This window comes from Rhinolophus sinicus, linkage group LG13 (assembly GCF_036562045.2).
Source record: "Rhinolophus sinicus isolate RSC01 linkage group LG13, ASM3656204v1, whole genome shotgun sequence".
Classification (NCBI taxonomy): Eukaryota; Metazoa; Chordata; class Mammalia; order Chiroptera; family Rhinolophidae; genus Rhinolophus; species Rhinolophus sinicus.
Genome location: NC_133762.1, coordinates 38,295,961 through 38,315,087, shown reverse-complemented (window position 1 = coordinate 38,315,087; position 19,127 = coordinate 38,295,961). Strand labels below are relative to the sequence as shown.

General features: G+C 52.2%; 1 long non-coding RNA gene across 1 annotated transcript; it reads left to right on the top strand.

Moving 5' to 3' along the window:
* The first annotated feature begins 2,274 nt into the window (after positions 1-2,274).
* Positions 2,275-4,236, top strand: LOC141568221 (uncharacterized). The gene is made up of 3 exons (XR_012491275.1): positions 2,275-2,438; positions 2,795-2,864; positions 3,029-4,236. It is a non-coding gene; the product is annotated as an uncharacterized LOC141568221 (long non-coding RNA).
* Positions 4,237-19,127: the final 14,891 nt, after the last annotated feature.

Sequence of the window (19,127 nt, the reverse complement as noted above, 5' to 3'; positions counted from 1 at the left end):
AGCCTCCTACCCTCAGCACAGTCTCCTCCAAGATGATAGTTACGGGCCATGAAGAGGATCACAGGGCTTCTCCACATCTTCAGCCACCCAAACAAGGGGAAGTTGACATAGTAAAGCAGGAGAGATTTCAATTAGACAGCAGAAAGGACTTTCTCCCTACCAGATGGCTCACACCTGGCCTATTCATGACCCTGGAAAGAGCACTAAACTAGGAGTCAAGACAGCTTTGGCTGATGATTACTGTGGGACCAAGTCAGTGCCTTACTTCCTCCTTCCTTTGGTTTGCTCATCTATACCATGGAGGTTATAAATGCTATTCTCCATAGAAGATTTCAAATGAGACAGTGGGATGAGGCCTTGAGGCCAGTGGCAGAGGGCTGGATCAAATGACCTCTCTGGGTTCCTTTTCCTCTCCCTTTTGGAAGGAATTCCCAGGGCCACAGGCCTGGCATTGGGCCCAGGGACCCAGTAGTGAAGTAAGTATGTGTATGTATGCATGTGTGTGCATATACACAGGTGCATAGGACTCTGGGGCAGTCAGTAAGTACTAAATTAATGTTTGGTTTTCTCCCTCTTCTCTTGAGCCACTGCAGTGCAGAAAGAGCTTTGAGCAGATGTTAAGAAGCGTGGGGTCTAACTCTGGGTCTGCCCCCAGTTTGCTTTAACCTTGGCCCTGTCCCTTACCCAACTAAGCCTTGGTTTCCCCATCTACACCATAAGGAGTTCAGATGGTTTCCAAGACCCCTTCTCTCCTGAAACTGTGAAACCCATGACTGACCCAGTGTGGTCTCACCCCCTGCTCCCCACCCCCACCCCCCACCAGCCATCGGTTTCAAATACACTGACCTTTCTTTGCTTCTTTGAGAATGGTCTCATGCCCCTGTCACAAGTCATGTGACCCTGGACATGTCACTTCCTCCCACCCCAGAGCCTTAGCTCAAACCCTCCCCTCTCGCCACAAGTTCACCTAATTAACTCTAACTCATCCAATAGGTCTCAGCTCAGTCATCACTTCCTTAAAACCCTTCCCCATGATCATCCCCTTCCATGATTCACTCTCATGGAGGGTACTCTCCTGGGGTACTCCCCCGTACCCCTTCTTTGTAATACCTAACCACCTGTGCATTTCACATTTATGTGGTTTCCTTATTGATATCTGTCCTCCCCCAGACTGTGAATTCTATAAAGACAGGGATGGATCTATCTTGGTCCCAGCTGTGTTCCCAATGCCCAGCACAGGGGCTGGCACAGAGTAGATGCTCAACAAATAGCTATTGAATGAATGAATGGATGACCTCCCCATTCTCTGTCAGGAGCTGAGCTGCTGACAGGCCCTGTCTTCAAAAGATGGGCTGGGGCTGTGTTGGAGCCCGTGACGGTGCAGGCTGTTTGCAGCTCACACCCACAACCAGGCTCTTGTAGGGCTCTCCCAGCCATCCTGAGAGCTCAAGAAAGGCGGTTACCATCGGCTCCATGTTGCAGATGAGGGAAGCAGCCCCAAGAGGCATGCTGGTTGGAGGAAGGTCACACAACAAATATATGACTGGGCTGTGACAGGACTCCAGGGTTCACAAAGCTGGAAGGGTTTTCTATTCTCTATTTGACAAAGGTGGAAATTGAGGCATGGAGGGGGAAGGAATTGGCCCAATATTTTCTGGACTGGTCAGCAGCAAGGTGGTTCTTGAACTCCTAACCCTTCTTCTGCTGGGCTGAGGGAGAGGATCCTTGGGTTTGACCCTGGGATGACCTTGTGGCTTTAGATGATGAATAACACCACAGGGTGACCGCTGGGAGTGACTGATACTGGCAAGAAGCACCGTAAGGGTCTGGGTATTAGCACTGCACCAGGCTGCCTGGGTTTGAACCCAGCTCTGTCACTCACAGCTGTGTGACCTTGGCTGGATCACTTTACCTCTCTGTTCCTCAGTTTCCTCATCTGTAAGACAGAGGAAATCTGGGTTAATGCATAAATAGAACAAAGCACTGAGAACAGGAGTAGTCTGGGACAATTTTTAGTACATGTGAACTGTAGAGCTGACCTGGCCAGAGCAGGAGGAAGTGATTCATTTTTCTCTACATACCAAGGGACTGTGGCTAAGTATCAGCTCCTGCTTCTCGCCCTCCGGTTCAATGGAGAAAATGTATGAGAAAGGCTTCAATAATCTTACTGAGCATTTTTTTTTTTTTTTTTAGTCTCCGGTATTTTATAACTCACTGAATCCTCATAACCACCCTAGGAAGCAGACCCTAACTATCCCATTTTACAGATGTGAAAACCAAGGCCTAGCCAAATGACTTGTCCAAGTCCCACAGCTTGTGACCTACAGAAGGCGAGGCTCCTGCCCAGAGCCTGCTCTGATGATGGCTTCCCTTTGAAGGACCTGGGGCCAAAGGATGAAGAGAGATCTGTGGGCCTGGGGAATAGACTCCTGGAGGAGGTACTGGATGGGCCTTGCAGGCTGAGGAGAACTGGGCAGTGGGTGCTGGTGGGAGGTGCACCAGATCTCCTCTGTGGTGGGATCCTGGGTGTGTCCTGCTGGGTATCACGCCATTTGCCTAGTGCCTGCTGGGAAAGCTCTATGAAGGCAGGGCTGAGTCTTTCATCCCCTCAGTTGGGGTACCCAGTCCAGGCCCTGGGCTGGCAGTAAGTGAGTGCCAGGCACCCTGCTCTATGGTTGCTAGACCTCTTAACAATCACAAGCTCTGTTCTACAGGTAAGGAAACTGAGGCTCAGAGCAGGGAAGGAACTTGCCCTAGGCCACACAAGTCTGTCTGAATCTTTACTCTCCTCCAGGAACATAAGTCCTTGGACCATGCTTCCCCGCCTCCAGCAGTTAGCACCTGCAACAGACCTCAGAAGGCAGGTAAGACCAAAGGGGGTGGGGAACATAAACCATCTTGCCCAAGGTCTCACCAGGCATAAACAGAACAAAGAAGGGCAGCTTCTCCACAGCTCCCAAAGACCCCCAATGTGAAAACGTAGGGCCCATTTGTAGGGTTCAAGGAGTCCAAGATCCTTCTTTTACAGGTGAAGAAACTGGAGCCCAAAAAAAGGATGAACCACGTCCAGGGCCACCAAGCAGGTTAGGGACAAACCGGAACCTAGCCGAGCAAGTACAAAGGCACTGAGGCTGGCACCAAGTATGAACGAAGGCCAGCAGGCTGAAGGGAGAAGAGGCTGGAGAGATGGGCTGGGGCCTGGCCAGGCAAGGAGTTCGGACGCTAAGCCAGAGCACTGGGAAATCGCTGGACTGGAAAGGTCTATCTGCCACCTGGCTTTGGTTCTTAAGAGACCCATCTGGCAGCCAGGGACTGACTGGCCTACAGGAGGGTGGGATGGAACTAGGGGGACCCGGGAGAGGGTGTTGACACTGTGCCCAGCCTGCTCCTCGCCCTGACCTCCAGGCCTGCTTCCCCTCCTGCTGACTCAACCTCACCACGCAGAGTGCTGAGGGCACCTCAGCAGAAGGTAGCCAAGCCTGAGCTCCTGCTTTCTACCCCCAAGTCTGCCCCTCCCACTGCCTTCCCATCTCAGTAAACACAAACTCTATTCTTCCTATTTCAGGCCAAAAACCTGGAAGTCATCCTTGCCCCCCTTCTCTCACCCACTACACCTGATCCTTCAGCAAATCCCTTTGGCTCCACATTCACAATATAACCAGAATCTGACCCCTTCTCAACACCCTGCTTCTGCCCCTGGTCACCAGCAGGATGGTTGCACCAGACTTTCCCTTCCCCCAACCCGGCCCCCCACAGTATACCTTCAGGCAGCCAGAGGGAAACCACTGAAACATGTCAGATCCTGACCCTCCCCTGCTTTGAAACCTCTCCTGGCTCCCCACCTCCCTCAGAGTAAAGTCCTGACCTCAGCCATGGAAGCCCTCGTGCTCTGGCCCTCTGGCCCTGGTCTCTCACCCTCACTCCACTGTGGCCACACACTCTCCTCCTTACCTCAAGGCATTTGCACCTGCTGTTCCCTCTGCCTGGAATGCGCTTCCCCAGATGTCTGCAGGGCTGGCTCCATCACCTCTTTCAAGTCATCAGATGTCACCTTCTCAGGAAGTTTTCTGTGACTCCCCTATTTAAAATGGCAAACCCTTCCTCCCATCAAGCATGCATCCCTTTCTCACCTTCATTTTTCTCTATAATTTGCATCTAATATACTATTTAATTGACCTATTCATATTGTTTATTCTCAGCTCCCTCGCCACCCCCAACCCGCACCCCACATTAGGATTTCAGCTTCCTAAGGGCAAGGATCTTTGAATCGCCAGCGCCCAGAAAAGTTTCTGGTGCAAAGCTGTTAAACTCATTTATTCTTGTGTGGTTCTAACACCTCTGGGTGGGCGGCTGCCTTAGTCTCCTGTCACAGAGAAGGGCACTGAGGCTCAAGGAGGGAAATGACTTGCTTGAGGTCACAAGGCTATGGACTTGGACCCTGGCTCATGCCTGTCATCCTGACCAGTTCAGGCTGAGCATGGGCTGGGAGCAGGACCTCGGAGCTGGCTTGGGGCGGGGAGCAGCTTCTGCCAGCCTGCCTATTGTCAGTGCCCTCCCCAAGGGGCCAGGGCAGGCTGGGCAGAGAGAACGCTCCAGGGTGGTGATGTAAGAGGAGCATTGGGAAAGGCCCAGGGGCACCAGGTCCATTCTACAGTTGCCCAGTCCTCAGAGCCTGAACGGCCATGGGTGAGAAAGGAAGTCAGCAGGATCCAAAATAGGCCTATGTTTTGGGAAGTGAAACTGGGTGCTGGGGACACTTGGCAGAAGAAGACCTGGGCCTCCTGGGCTGAGGTTCTCGGGGTGGGGGTGTCTTCCCCTGCCTCCTCAGCCTGGGGAGAGTGAGTCTTGGGAATAGGCTTGGGCCTCTCTCACAAACCATGTGACCTTGGACATGTCACTCCATTTCTCTGACCCTCAGTCTTCTCATCTGTAAAATAGGACTAAGGGTTGTACCTACCTCACTGGGAACTGGGAAAGTGTGATAAGACCACACCTTGAAGCCCAAGGCTATTGCTCAAAAGACAGTAACAGTTACTGTTCATGTTCCAGATCCATCTTGGGTTCCTCCTTCTCTAGGAAGCCTCCCCTGATTGATCCTTAAGTCAGAATGAATCTCTCCTTCCTGGTGTCTCAGCCCTTCTCAATTTTTTGTTTCTGTTCACCCGTGTCTTTTCCGCTAGAGGAGGCCAGGACCCCATTTGAGTACTCAGCGTCCCCAGTATGCAGGACAGGGCCTGACAGGTGGGAAATTGCACACATTGGAGCTGAATAAAGGAACCAAGGGCAGAGGCTGATGTATGCACTGGAGGGTCTGAGGTCTGCACCCTGAGAGCCAGCTCCTCACGGTGGCCTAGAGTTGTGACAAGAGGAGGGTTCTGAAGGTAGATAAGTTACATTTCCTCTGAGCCTCAGTTTATGCATCTGTAAAATGAGGACACTTAGAAAATGGGACCCACCGCTTCTCTGTTCTGGATCAATGAAACACAGGCTACCCAAGATGCATCCCAGACACCCCAGAGTGTAGCTGGTGCAGGGATGCCCCAAGATGGGACCCTTCAGACCCAGGTGGGTCTTCATTCTACTTGCTCCAGCTCCTATCCTGCCCTGATGACAAGCAGACCTCCAAAACTTTAAAACTTCTCAGGTATAGCTGGGGGCTTGTCACCTCATAAAATCAGAAAATTTTAAATAATGATAAAGTTATCAGTCTGCAGGGGCCTTTACATCATCCTGGTTTTACAAACAAAGCCCAGAGAGGTTAGGTTATTTGTTCAAGTTCACACAGCAAATTTGGGCAGAGCAGGTAGGGTGCCCAGCGCTCTTGACTGTCAGTCCCAGGGCTCACTCAGCACATCTTACAGTCATCAGGTCTCCAAAAAGTGAGAATTAGGACACCCATCCTATAGATGAAGCCCTCAGGCTTCTAGAAGAGAAGCATCTATCCCAGGACCTTTCCCATCCTCCAGAGAGGTGTCACCCTTGGAGCTTCTTAAGGGCCTCTCGGGTCCCTTGAAGGCTGGGCCTTCAAACCCAGGGACTAGACTCAGAGCTAAGGCTCCTCCAGGACAGACGCGAAGGGTCCATGTCCATCAGCCCTCTTGTCCTGCCTGGTTCAGCCATGAACCCACTGCTGGTGCGCATTTGGAAGTCCCACTGTGCATCCAACTAGGCTGAGAAAAGAGTAATGAGAACAGAGAAAAGACTGCATGGTATTTAGTGCATACTGGGCCCTGCTCTGAGGGCTTTACCTACGTTGACTCATTTGAGTCACAATAACTTGGTGAGGTCAACTCTGTGACTAGTCCCATTTGTACATATACAAAAACTCATGCACATCCCAGGCTGAGCTCAACATCTTCTAAAAACCTGCTCCTCTCCCAGTTTCCAGCCCAGGCAGTGGCACCTGAAGCCCTCCGGCCACTGCGCTGAGAATAGGAGTTATTTCTGACACACACACTCACTCACATACACACACACACACACACACACACATGCACACACACACAGGCTCTTGGTCCCAACATCCTGTCAAATCATCCTCCTCTCCTGGCTACTAACCTGCTCTGTGAACTGAGACTAGTAACTGAACCTCCCTGGGCTTTACCTGTCAAACACGATAACAGCCCAGGTCCGTGTAGGATACAGCACAGTTGCGATGATTCACTATCAGTGCCCAGCTGTGTTACCTGGGGCAGGAGAACCAACCTCTCTGGGCTGCAGTTTCCACATCTATAACGTGGAAATAACAACATCACTCAAAAAAATAATAATAATAACATCACTCACCTCCTAGCGTTGTGAGGGTGATTCAGTGACCTCCTCCCCTCTATCTTCCCTAAAATATTGCTCTAGAAACTCTCCCCAACTTTTAGAGCCCATCAGGGTTTTCCTGTCTCCCCAATCAACCCTAACAACATACAAACTGCGGATTTTTCTCTCCTCTTAAAAGAACGCTTCTCTGAGCCCACACCCACCCCCCACCCCCGCTGTCCAGTTTCTCTCCCGTCCTGCACAGGAGCTCCTTGAAGGTGTGTTTACCCTCGTGTCCACACTCCTCCCTGAACCCCAGTTTCACTCCCCCTCCCTGGAAACCAAGGATGTCCATATTTCTAAACCCAAAGCCATCTCTTAGCCCTCGTCAGTAGGATTCGACAATGTGACTTCTCCCTGTTCCTTCATCGCCTCCCTCGCTGGTTGGCAGAACTTTCTGATTTTCCTCCTCCTTCTCTGGCTGCCCCTTCTCAGCCCCTTTTCTGCTTCTTTCGCCATCTTGCCCCCTCCCTCTCAGGGTTGGGGGCTCCACGGCTCAGTCCCTGATCCCATTTCTATCTACCCTCCTCCCTGGCTGAGTTTAAAGATGGTTTCTCTGCAGGCAACCCCCACACTGATATCTCCTCTGAGCTCCAAAGCCTTGTGTCCACCATCCTCCTCCACAGCCCTCGCAGCCTCTCCAGTTTACTTTATTCTGGTCTGATCTCCTGATATTTGCACAATGACCTGTTCCACCCTCAACCTTCCTCATCCCAGTGAATGGCACTCCATTCTTCCCACAGCCCAACACTCTGCCATCCTGAACTCCTCCCTCTCTGTGATTCTGTCTGTCTCTGTCTCTCTCTCTTCTATCCCACGTGGGAAGCATCAGCAAATCCTGCCGACTCTAACTTCTAAATCCATCTCAGTTTCCAGCATACCTCACCCTCTCCTCAGCCTCCCCCTGGACCAAACTCCATCATCTCTCCCCTGGAGCTTTATCCCAGTTGCCTCCCTGTTCCCCGGGCTTCTGTCCCTGCTGCCTGCAGTCTATTCTCCACACGGCAGCCAGAGGGACCCTATTCCAAGAAGAGTCAGACATAGCCTCGTGTGCTCACTACCCTGCAGTGGCCCCCAGTCACTCAGAGAAGCCCCAGGCCTTATAAAGACCTTCAAAGCCCTGCATGCTCCCCTCCTTCCTCCCTCCCCTCCCCAGGTTCACTGCACTCCAACTCCTGCCTCAGGGTGTTTGCTTCCTGGAATGTCCTTCCCCTAGCAGCACACACACATGCAGAAATCTCCTTCTGAGGAGGCTTTCCCTGGTGCCTTATCCACAATTTCAACCTACCACCTGACACTTCCTGTCTCCTTCCCCGTTTTACTTCTTTCCCTTTAGCACATAACATATATTTTACTTACTTACCATGTTTATAGTTGGTCCCTCCCTGGAGGGCGGGGATTTCTGTCCTGGGTTCATATGGTCCTGCTGCCTCCCCTGGGCGTAGAACAGGGCCTGGCCTGCCGTCAGTGGCTTAGATGCACTTGGTGGATGAGTGAGTGGGAAGAGTACTGTCTGGAGGCTGGATGTAGGCGCCTGAGCTCTGCTTATAATAAATGCAGCCCGATTCTATCCTAGGCCTACTGGAGGCCTTCTTGCACTCCCAGGCCTTTTCTGGCTTCTCACTGTCTCCTTGCCTCCCATCATCTGTCCCCTGGTCCCACTCAGAGCCATTCTACTCTCCTCAGTGGACACCAGAAGTGTCTTTAAAAGCCTGCATCTAATTATGTCATCCACTCCCCCAAACTCTTCAACAGCTGTTTGTGGCCCCCAGTATAATGTCCTGATTCCCTACATGGCATGGCAGACCCCTGAAGACCAGCCCCAGGCACCACCCCTTCCTCTTCCTCCCTTGCCAGCCCTCACTGCCTCCCTGTGCCCACTGGAGGCTCCTCCTGTGGAGGGCTCTTCAGCCAGCTCCCTCGTACCCTAGCCATAGACGCCCGCAATGGTGGCGGTGCTTCCTGAGGGCCTCAGTGTGCAGGCCCCACGCGAGAGGTTCTGTGGTGGTCCATAGTTCCTCCAACCACCCACTGTGACAACAATGCCAGACTTTATTAAGCACCTACTATGTGTTGGATGCCATGAATGGAGCAATAATGAAGACAACTCCTCGTCCTTGCCCAAAGAAGGCATATTCCAGTGCCTCTGTCTTGTTTTCCCACAGATCCCTAAACTCTGCCTCTCTGCTTCTTCAGCTCCTTGCCTCAATGTCACTTCTCCGTGAGGCCCACCCCCCACCAAATGCCCCACCCTTCTCCCTCATTACTTTGTCTTCATCTGTCTCACCCACTAGAATGTACCCTTTGGGAAGGACAGGCAAAGGGTGTCTATTTTAATCCCTGCTCTCTCCCCAGCACCTAGGAGAGTGCCAGGCACTGAGGAAACGTGTGTTGACTAAAGGGATGCAATCTCGCTGTACTTGGAATACAAAAAGCATGGTGAAGAGATACAGTGTGAGGGGGTGGCTCTATTTTGACTGGTGTGGTCCAGGAGACCTCTCTGAGGAGGTGGCACTGAGCACAGACTCAAGCAAATGAAGACTGAGTCTGAAGAAGAATGTTCCAGGTGGAGGAAGCGGTGAATTACAAAAGCCCTGAGACAGGGCTGACTTGGGGTGCTACAAAACAGTGCGTGAGGCAGAGTTGACTGAACCAGAGGCAAGGAGGGGTAGGGCGAGGGAGAAGTGTGCCTAAGCCCTTTTCCAGGAGGGTCAACTGAGGCTCAGGGAAGTTAAGTAACGTGTCGAAGGCCACAGAACAAGGAAGTGACAGAGGTGGGACTGGACTCAGGCCTGCTGGGATGTGAGCCCGGAGACAGACTCAGGGCTTCCCTCCCTAGGTGGGGCCCTCCCTGCCACTTTCTGGGGCTCACCCATGCTCTGATCATTAATAGCTAACCCAGGCGGGGCCCCGCTGGGTCAGGAGCCTCCAGGTATTGGCTCACTCCAGTGGCCTCCAGGGCAAAGCCCAGTCAGTGAGTGAGTGAGTAAGGGGCCAAGGGGCTGACTGGGGAGCAGCTGGAGCCATTATCTCCTGCCCCCTTGAATTGATCCATCGCTACTCAGGGAGGCCCAATCACAGCCAAGGGCTTAGAGACTATGCAAAAGTCGGACCAGGTGGCTCCTGCTTAGAACCTTCCTGAGACAGGTGGGCCCATGAGGCACTGTGGGACCATCTGTGGTTGAAACTCCAGCTTTCCCCCTCCCTTGGCCCCTGTGGTCAAGCCCTGCTAGCTTCCTTGCTGCTCCCGGACAAGGCGGGCCATGCTCATTCGTTCCCTCCACAGGGCTTTCCCCCTTGCTGGTCCCACTGCCAGGGACCCTCCTCCCCTAGTGCTGCATGGCTGGTTCCTGCTCAGCCGCAAGCCTTAGCTCAAATGTCACCTTCCTCAGAGGCTTTCCCTGACCACCTGTCTAAAGCAGGTCAGCCCCCCACCCCCACCGCCATCTCTCACTCCCCATCAGAGGACATTTTTAGGGCTCTCATGACACTTAACAAAAACGACATCCTATGTGTTGTTCACTGGTCTATTGTCAGTGTCCCTACTCCTACATTGGGGTGTGAGCTCCCCATTGAGCTGGCTCCCTGGAGTCTCTTCAGGGCATGCCATAGAGTCTGGTACACAGTAGATAATCAATAAATATTTGTGGGAAGCGGACATGAGACTCTACCTTATTATTGTACATAAGCAGCAATTGAGGTTCAGAGAGGATGAGTCACTTGCCCAAGGTCACACAGCAAACCAGAGGCAGAACCAAGGCAGCAGCCTAGCTTAGCTTACTTGACTCTGTGTCCAGTGGTCTTCAGCCTGCACCATAACTAGCACTCAGGGCTCAGCCAGCCTTTCAGATAGGACCTCTACCCCTCACTCTATTTTTCAGCTCTGGGGAGAAGGAAGAAGTAGGTAGAAAGGATAGAAGGGGACAAACAGGAGAGTGAGTGTCAAAGATGAATGAGTCCTCAGAAGTCACATAGCCCCACCTGACAGGGTCCAGTGAGGTTGGACATCTGGTCTAGGATCTCTGGGCCTCTGGGCCCATAGTCCAGGTTTGCCCTTGCCTGCCTGAGCTAGAAGGGGTTAAATTTCGTGCTTGGCTCCTGGCTCACTGTGGACTGTGACTGGGACAGAACATCTGTCTGTTGCTATGGTTGCCGTACACTTGAAGGGGATGGCTGGATAATTATGGCAAATGCTGCTGAGCGAGTGTGCCCAGAAGTGGCTCAGGACCCTTGCCCGCCCGGTGGAGTGACAGGCTGCAGGCCCCTCGCCTGGCCATTTCACTGTGGGCCTTGTCCCCAGGCTTCAGCTCCTGGAGGAGAGTCAGCTGGAGCCACCTTGGCCTTTGCACAATGAATGGTCCTGGCCACGGGGCTCCCGGAAACCCTAGAGCAGGGAAGATACTGGCAGCCTTGGGCACCGGAGCCTGAGGGCAGTGGGCCAGCTGGCATGGATGGTGGGCTCTGATAATGCCCCAGTGCCTCTGTGTCTTCCACTGGGGAGAAGCCCTGTCATCCGTCCCTGCCGCCATGGGTCCTATGAGGCCTCTGAGGCAGCAGGCGGAGACTGCTCTGAGTCCCGGCCTCTCAGCTCTATCCATTCACTGGGCAACGCAGGTGGCCTACTGGCCCCTGAGCTGCAGTCCTCGTCTGCCTGTGCAGTATAAGAACGCCTCCTGGCAGACCTGAAGGAGCTCTGTGTGGGACAGGGTCAGGGCAGAGGTTGTTCTGGGGCAGGAAATGGTTGCCCCACCCTGGCTCATCAGGGAGCTGGTGAACCTTATGCTGCTGTGGACTCATAACCTGCAAAATATTGTCCCGTGGAAGGGCTGGAGGCTGCTCAGCACAGTGGCCAATCACGTGATTTGTCCTTGGATTCAACCCCTGCCAGCGAGCTGTGGGCAGGGCAGAGGGGCTTGTGACAGGGAGGGCTTCTCCCCTTCCCTCCCCCCCCCCTTTTCCATTTCCCCAAGGCTGAGAGCCCAGCTTCTGAAGGCTCTGTGCAAACTCACAGACCAGCAGACCCCAGGGGCCGGAGAGCTGCTGCTTCCAACTCCCTCTGCAATGGCCGGGAGACAGAGGCCAGGCGTCTTCTCCAAGGTCACCCTTTCAGGTTCCTGGCTGTCCCCATGCCACTGCCCTCTCCTCCTGGCAACTTCTCTCCTCTCCTCCCATCTGCTTCCCTCACGTATCAATCGCAATAAGAATAACTAACGTTGTGCAGGTGCTGAGTTCTCTGTGCATTAGCTTATTTACTTTTTTCAAAGATCTCTGAGGAAGGTGCCATTGTGATGCTGTTTTCAGATGGGGAATATTGAGGCACAGCTCTTCCCAAGTTTCCCCAGCTGGTAAGTAGTGTAACCCAGAAGCTCAAAATGGAGCCATTCTAGGCACCAATGCCTCTTCTGCCTTCCTTCTCCATGAGGATGACTGTTTTGATGTCAGAGATGGATCTGGTGGTTCTCCTGTTTCTCTAGCTGTGTGCACAGAGGAGGCACAGACACATGTTTAACTTTCCATTCATTCATTGGTTGCATTCATTCATTCAGTATTCACTGAACACCTCTTATGTGCCAGGGCCTGTGTAGGCCAAGGCTCGGTGTCCTTGGATCCCTTTCCCCACGGTGGCAAACCCACAGGTCCTGGGGACATCTAACCCCTGTGCAGGTGAAGGATCAAAGTCACTCTGGCAGCCTGGATCCTCCCACTGTCTGAGGGGGGCAGGGCAGTGGCTATGCCCTCATGATGTCACTAAGGAAATGAAGTTCACAGAGATTAGGGGCCCTGCCCAAGGTCATACCTCTATGTCCCAAGTGGGGCAGTCCCTGGAACGCAGGGATTTTGCACCCAACAGAGCTGTCAGCATGGGGATGGCTTTGGCCTTGATGGAGTTCTCACAAGCAAGTCACTAACTGATTTGTCCCCCTCAGACCCAGGCAAATTAGATAGTTGGTCACCCTCGCTCAGGTGCCACAGACCCAGGCTTTGGAGTCTGGATGCCTGGTCTGAGATCCAGCTCCCTCCCTTCCTGGGTATGTGAGCCTGAGAAAGGGAAGACCCCTCTGAGCCCTGGGTCCTCCCTGCCACGCCCCAGGCTGCCTTAACAGGTTGGAGTCAATAGTTCTCTGCCAGGGGAGATACCAGGCCTGCCCAGTTCCTGTTCCTCAGGGAACTCTGGCTGGGTAGGGAGGCCCAAACCCTCTTTAAAGAGACAGGCACGCAGGCCACAGCCCAGCTCCGCATATTTAATAGGCAGCTCCTGTGAGCCATGAATCAGCATCCCAGGGGACCTCTTGGTGGCACAGAAGCTTTTTCCCAACCAGGCCCATCCTGCAGCTGTTGGGTAGGTGGGGGATGGGACAAGGAGGTCTGCAAGGAGGGGTGTGGGCCCCAGAAGGCTGCTCCCCTCCCAGCTGCAGGGGCTCCTTGGGGATTGGCAGGGCTTCCAGGAAACTTGCAAAAGGGGCTGTAGTAGGAGACATGGGGGCCCTCTGGTTCCAAGCCTGATCCTCTTCCTTCCTGGCCATGGAAACTTGGATGGGGACTTGAGCCTCTCCTGGGCCTCAGTGTCCTTGGAGCAATGGCATCTGGTCTCTGTGACCTCTCTGGCTCCTTCCAGCCTTGCTAAGATCCTCTAACAGAAACTGGACTTCCAGATACCCAGTGACAGCTGGCGGAATCCTGGACCTTCTGGTCCCTGGGTCTCAACACTCAGGTATCAACATGATAGGTGCTGGGGAACACAGAACAGAAAGATGGATGGATGGATGGATGGATGGATGGATGGATGGATGGATGGATGGACGGACAGATGGACGGACCCCTGGGCCAGTGGACTCCTCATTGCTCAGAAAGGGACCTGCCTGGCTCCACTTGAGAAATTTAGGGGATCCTTGGCTTGCTCTTAGCCTCACAACCACTCCATCTTCATGGCCATCTATTTTACCTCTAACTTTCTCTCTGTCTCCCCTGCTACCTTCTGGCTAAGGCCACTACGCTCTAGCCTGGACAACCAAAGCAGTCTGCTCACTGGGCTCCCTACTGCCTCCCTCACCCCACGTCAGATCATTCTCCTAGGAGAAGTTAGGACATCAGTTAGCCCCCACTTTCCCATCCCTCAAATCTCGCCCCCTGACCCTGTTACCTCTGGCCCTCATCTCCTGCCCCCACCCAGCTCCCAATCTCTCTGTGCTCCTCCACAGCACACTGGTCTCCTTGCAGGGCTTCCCCACCTCACACTAGTGACATCTAGGGCTGTGTGACGCTCTGTTGCTGGGCTGTCCTGTGCGCTGACAGGATGTCAGCATCAGTAGCCCTGGGCTCTGCCTGCCCACTAGATGCCAGCAGCACCCCACCACCAGTTGTGATAACCAAAACTCTCCAGATGCGGCCAAATGTCTGTCTCTTGGGTGCAGGGAAGCAAAATCTTTCCTGCTGGGGGTGACAGAGTAGAAACCACTGCACTGCCCTACCAGGTTTGCACTGTCCCCACAAACCAACTCTGTCCTAGACCTCCTACTGAAAACAGCCCATACCTTAATACTTCCCATTCCCACCCCCAGCTTTATTTTCTCCAGAGCTCTTTGCAGCATCCAACATTTCTTTAGTTCACTTGTGTGTTTAGCTAGTCTGACTCCCCACCTGGATTGAGCTCATGAAAGTGGGCACTGACTTGGATCTCCCATACCCAGCATAGGGAGTTCTCTATATATTTGATGAGTGGTTGTTTAAAAATACTGTTAATGGCCAGGAACCTTCTCATTACATTAGAATTCAGACCATCACTCCCTGTTTTATGGATGAGAAAACTGGATAAAAAAAAAAAAAAAAAACTGGATCAGAGAGGTTTAGTGACTTATCCAAGGTCACTCAGCTAAGTCTGTGAAACCACCAAGACTAAAACTAGAACCTGGGGCTTCTGCCTCCAAATCCGGGTTCATTTAACTCTATCTACGCCCTTGACAGCCAAGGCCTGGGACAGGGTGGGCAATGTAGAGGGAGACAGAGTAGCTGGATCCCAGGAAACAAGATTCCAGTGGGGTTCAAACCCGTGACCATGTGGATAGGAAGCATATATGTGATTTCCCCACCAACCATCACAGTGTGAGGCTGAGGAAAAAGGGGCATTGCTGGGGGATGTGAGCAAAAATCTTCCGATGATTAATTCATCCTAATTGACAGGGTTTTATTGAATTCCTAAAAAGCCCCAGGCTGGGCATTTTGGAAAACACGGTTGCGGTGTCTCCCTGGGAAATATCCTCCAACATCAGGCAAGCAAGCAGACACCCTTTAAGATAAAAGTTTGTTGAGTTTACCCAGTAAACATTCCAGCTGGGGTAGGGAGAGGCGGTGCTCAGGAGAAGGGGGTGTGATTTCCTGAAGAAGAGAACACACTTTTCATAAATTACCAGAAGCAAAATTGTGTGTGTCAGAATAAACTCTGTCAAGAAATATAGCTGGGCTGCTGGATAGTTAATAATTCAGAGCTGCTCCCCAGCATGATGCAGGATTTGAAAAATATTTCCTTGGGATTGTTGTTTAAAAATACTGTTAGTGGCCAGGAACCTTCTCATCACATTTGATGACCATAATGGGCCAACCTGGTGGGGCTTCTCATGGAAGGCCAAGGACAGTGACACAATGACCTATGTGGCATGTGAGTAAAGTTGTGCTCCCCAGGAAAGCGCCATGGACACCCATCTCATTATTCTCACAGTCTCTGGGATGGGAGGTGAGCACTGTGCAACTCAGAGAGGGCAAGAGCACAGCCCCAGACCACACAGCGAGAAAATGGAAGAGGGGCTTGGATGAGTGGGGTGGTTGAATTGCACGACCCCACCCTGACTTTGGCAGGGGATTTCCCTCCTCTGTGCCTCAGTTTCCTCATCTGTAAAGTGGAGATCTGTCTATTCGCTCAGACAACCCATATTTACGGAGTGCTTGTTAAAATCCAGGTGTTGGGATTCAGTGTGACCAAGACAGGACCAGTCTCACTTCCATGGAGCTCAGTCTCGTAGAAGAGTCAGACAATGAACAAATAAATAGATCCCATCAGATATGGTAATAAATACTATCAAGAAAAATGAAGGAGAATTGGGTGATGAACACACAATGGGATTTATAGATGATGTAATACAGAATTGTACACCTGAAATCTATGTAATTTCACTAACAATTGTCACCCCAATAAATTTAATTTAAAAAAAAAAATGAAGGAGAATAAAGAGACGGTGGAAGGGTGGATACTTTAGTTAGGAGAATCTCTGGGCAGGTGATAGTTGACTAGAGACCTAAGAAAAGAGAGGGAGCTGAGAGGATTTCTGGAGGAAGAAGGCAGAGAAAACAGCAAGTGCAAAGGCCCTGAGGTGGGGCTATGCCTGCTGTATTGGAGGACCAATGAGGAGGCCATCATGACTGGAGTAGAGTGAGCTGGCACGAGAGATGGGAGGTGACGTCAGAGATGCCAGCAGTGGCCAGATCACAAAGGACCCTGTAGAACTTTGGATTTTATTCTAAGAATGCTGGGCTAGTTTGCAGAAGAAGGACCAGTTATAAGGTATATTTTTAAAAGACCCCCTGAAAATTCTCCAGATGAGATTATCAAGTGAAAAGAGCATGGGGCAGAACCATGCGCATGGTATGCTACTGTCTGCTTAAAAAAGAGGGGGGGAATAAAGGTATGCATTGACTTGTATACACATAAAATTGTCTCTGGCATGATAGATAAAAATAGGAGGAAACAGTGCTTGCCTCTGGGGAGGAATTCTGGCTGGCTGGGACTGGGTAGGAGGGCTACTTTCTTCTTCCTACATTTCTTCTAGCACCTTTTGAATTCCGAGCAGTGCAAATTTGTTACCTATTCAAAAAATAAATAAGTACTTTTTTGGAAGCAAAAGAAAAAAGTAGAAAGAAAAGAAAAAGGCCCCTCTGGCTGCCGTGTGGATAATGGATTATAGATGCACCCGGGTGGCAGTCAGGAGGGAGATGGGGAGGGGGCTGGGCCCTCTTGGTCGGTATTTTTAGCTCCAGTTTACGAATGAGGACTGTGGGGCTCAGAGAGGGAAAGTGCTGAGCCCCAAACCACACAGCTAGGAAATGGAGGATGGGCTCAGATGAGAATCCAGGCCTGTTGGGTTCCTCACTGCCTCCCTCTCTGTGTCCTTGGATTATCTGCCCAGACGAATTCTCCTCACGGCACGGGTGTGGGGGATTTGGTTCCCGGGGCCCTGTACCAACAGCAAGATCTTGCCCACAGTAGGTGCTCCTAAATGTTTGCTGAGTGATACATGCATTCACTCATTCATTTGCTCATTCATTCATTCATGTATTCAACGACTGTATCGGGTTCTTTCTCTGTGCCAAGCATTGTGCTAGACCCCAGGATTTAGCCACGAACAAGACAAAGCCACCACCTTTGTGGAGCTCACATTCTCGGGGGGCAGGGCATGGGGAGGCAGATGATTATATGTGAATTGAAATATGTATAAGTGCTAGGAAGAAAACTAAAGCAGAGCAGAGAGGTAACAAGTGAGAGGGGAGGTGCCTTTATATGGTCAGCGAGGGGTCCCTCTGAGGAGGAAGCATTAGAGCAGAGGCTTCAAGGAAGTGCAGGAGTTTGCCTGGTGGGATCTGGGGGAAGAGCGTTGCAGGCAGAAGGAAGAGTAAGTGCAAAAGCATGAGTCAGGATCCTTCTTGGGGTGTTTGAGGGACAGCAAAGGGTGGAGCAGAGTACTCCAGAGGGAGAGGCAGCCAGACAGGGCCAGGCAGGGCTGTCAGGCACTGGATTACTGCAGAGATGATACAGCCCCTTTGGAGGGCTCTGAGCAGGGGCTCAACACGCTCCAAATGAGATTTAAAGTGAATGAAGCTGCCCCCTCTGTACTGTTTGTGGGATGGGGATGGTCGTGGCCTAAGCTGCATAGGCTGCCTTGCGAAAGATTCTGAGAGGAGCAAATCCCAGAGTGGTGAGGCCAGAAGGGTCTGTTCCATCCTTCGAGGATCCTGGAGTATGCCGGAGAGGGCCTGGCCACAGTGACATAAGCTGGTGTGCGTTCCTAGGGCCTCAGCTCTCTGCCTTGTCACAGGGGGACAAGGTCACGAATGGAGAAGGGCTCCTGAAGGCTGGTGACACTTAGCACTAAGATGAGCAGTGCAACTGCCACTGGTAGAGACTGACCAGGACAGCTAAAGCCCACCAGGAAGAAGAGAGGGCCCCCAGCCACCTCCATCGCCAGTCCCATCCCAATCCTGGCTCTGGCTCCAGAGACCTGGCTGTGGCCTCCTGTGCTTTTGCCATCTGTGCACTGAAGCAGGCCAGGCATGCCCTTCTCTGGGGTGCCCATCTGGATGCCAAGCTGACAGCACATCCGGCTCAAGCAGGGCATCTTACAAGCAATCGTTCACGGATTCATCAGGCTTCAAGTGATTGTGTTTTGTTTTGTCTTCTGGCCCATCTCCTCTCCTAGTTGCCCTGACAGGGAAAGGGAGAGGAGACAGGAGCTCACTCTTCCTGTCTACTCTGCAAGAACTGGACTGGCCTTGACAGTCGTCATCTTGTTCTGTCCTATATCAACCCCCCCTTTACAGGTTCAGAAACTGAGTCTCCAAGAAAATGGTGGCTTGTCCAAAGCCACCTAAGTGTTAAAAAGAAAAACCAGGATTGAAACCGAGGACTGGTGGATTCCAGATAAGCATTTCCCACCAAATCCCAATTCCTGATGACACCAGATGCCTAGAAGGGGGATGGGGAGGGGATGGGGGTTGACAAAGCAATGTCTTCATCACAGGTTCTGGACCAAGGAAGGCCCTGGGCCATGGTTCCTCCATGGCATTGGGGAAGCGCGACAGCTGCCAGGCTGTGTGGGGACATGGCTCCCTCCTCCACATGGAGCGGCCACGACTGGGGCTCAGGTGACACAGCATCTGCAGCTCAAGCCACCCACTGCCTGCCTGGCTTGCAGGCTACAATATTCCCAAAGCAGAGGGCAGGCAAGCCAGGGGCCTCAGCTAACTGGCTCAGCCTCAGGAAGCCCAAAGAGGGGGTCGGGAATGATGCTGTCAGGCTTCCAGAAGCTTCTCCAATTCCTGCAACCCCGGCAAATTCTGGAATGGACCCACGGCAGCCTGACCTCTGCCCAGACCCCCTCACCAATGCCAGCTCCCACATACAATACACATATACTACCACCAACAGTGATACCTTCTGCCCTTGGCTTGTCAGAGGCTGGGAGGCTCTGGGGAAAACCCACCATGGTGTCACTGTGCCTGAAATGCCACCATCATTTTGGATTAAGAATTGGCTTGTCCCAACTACTTTTTTT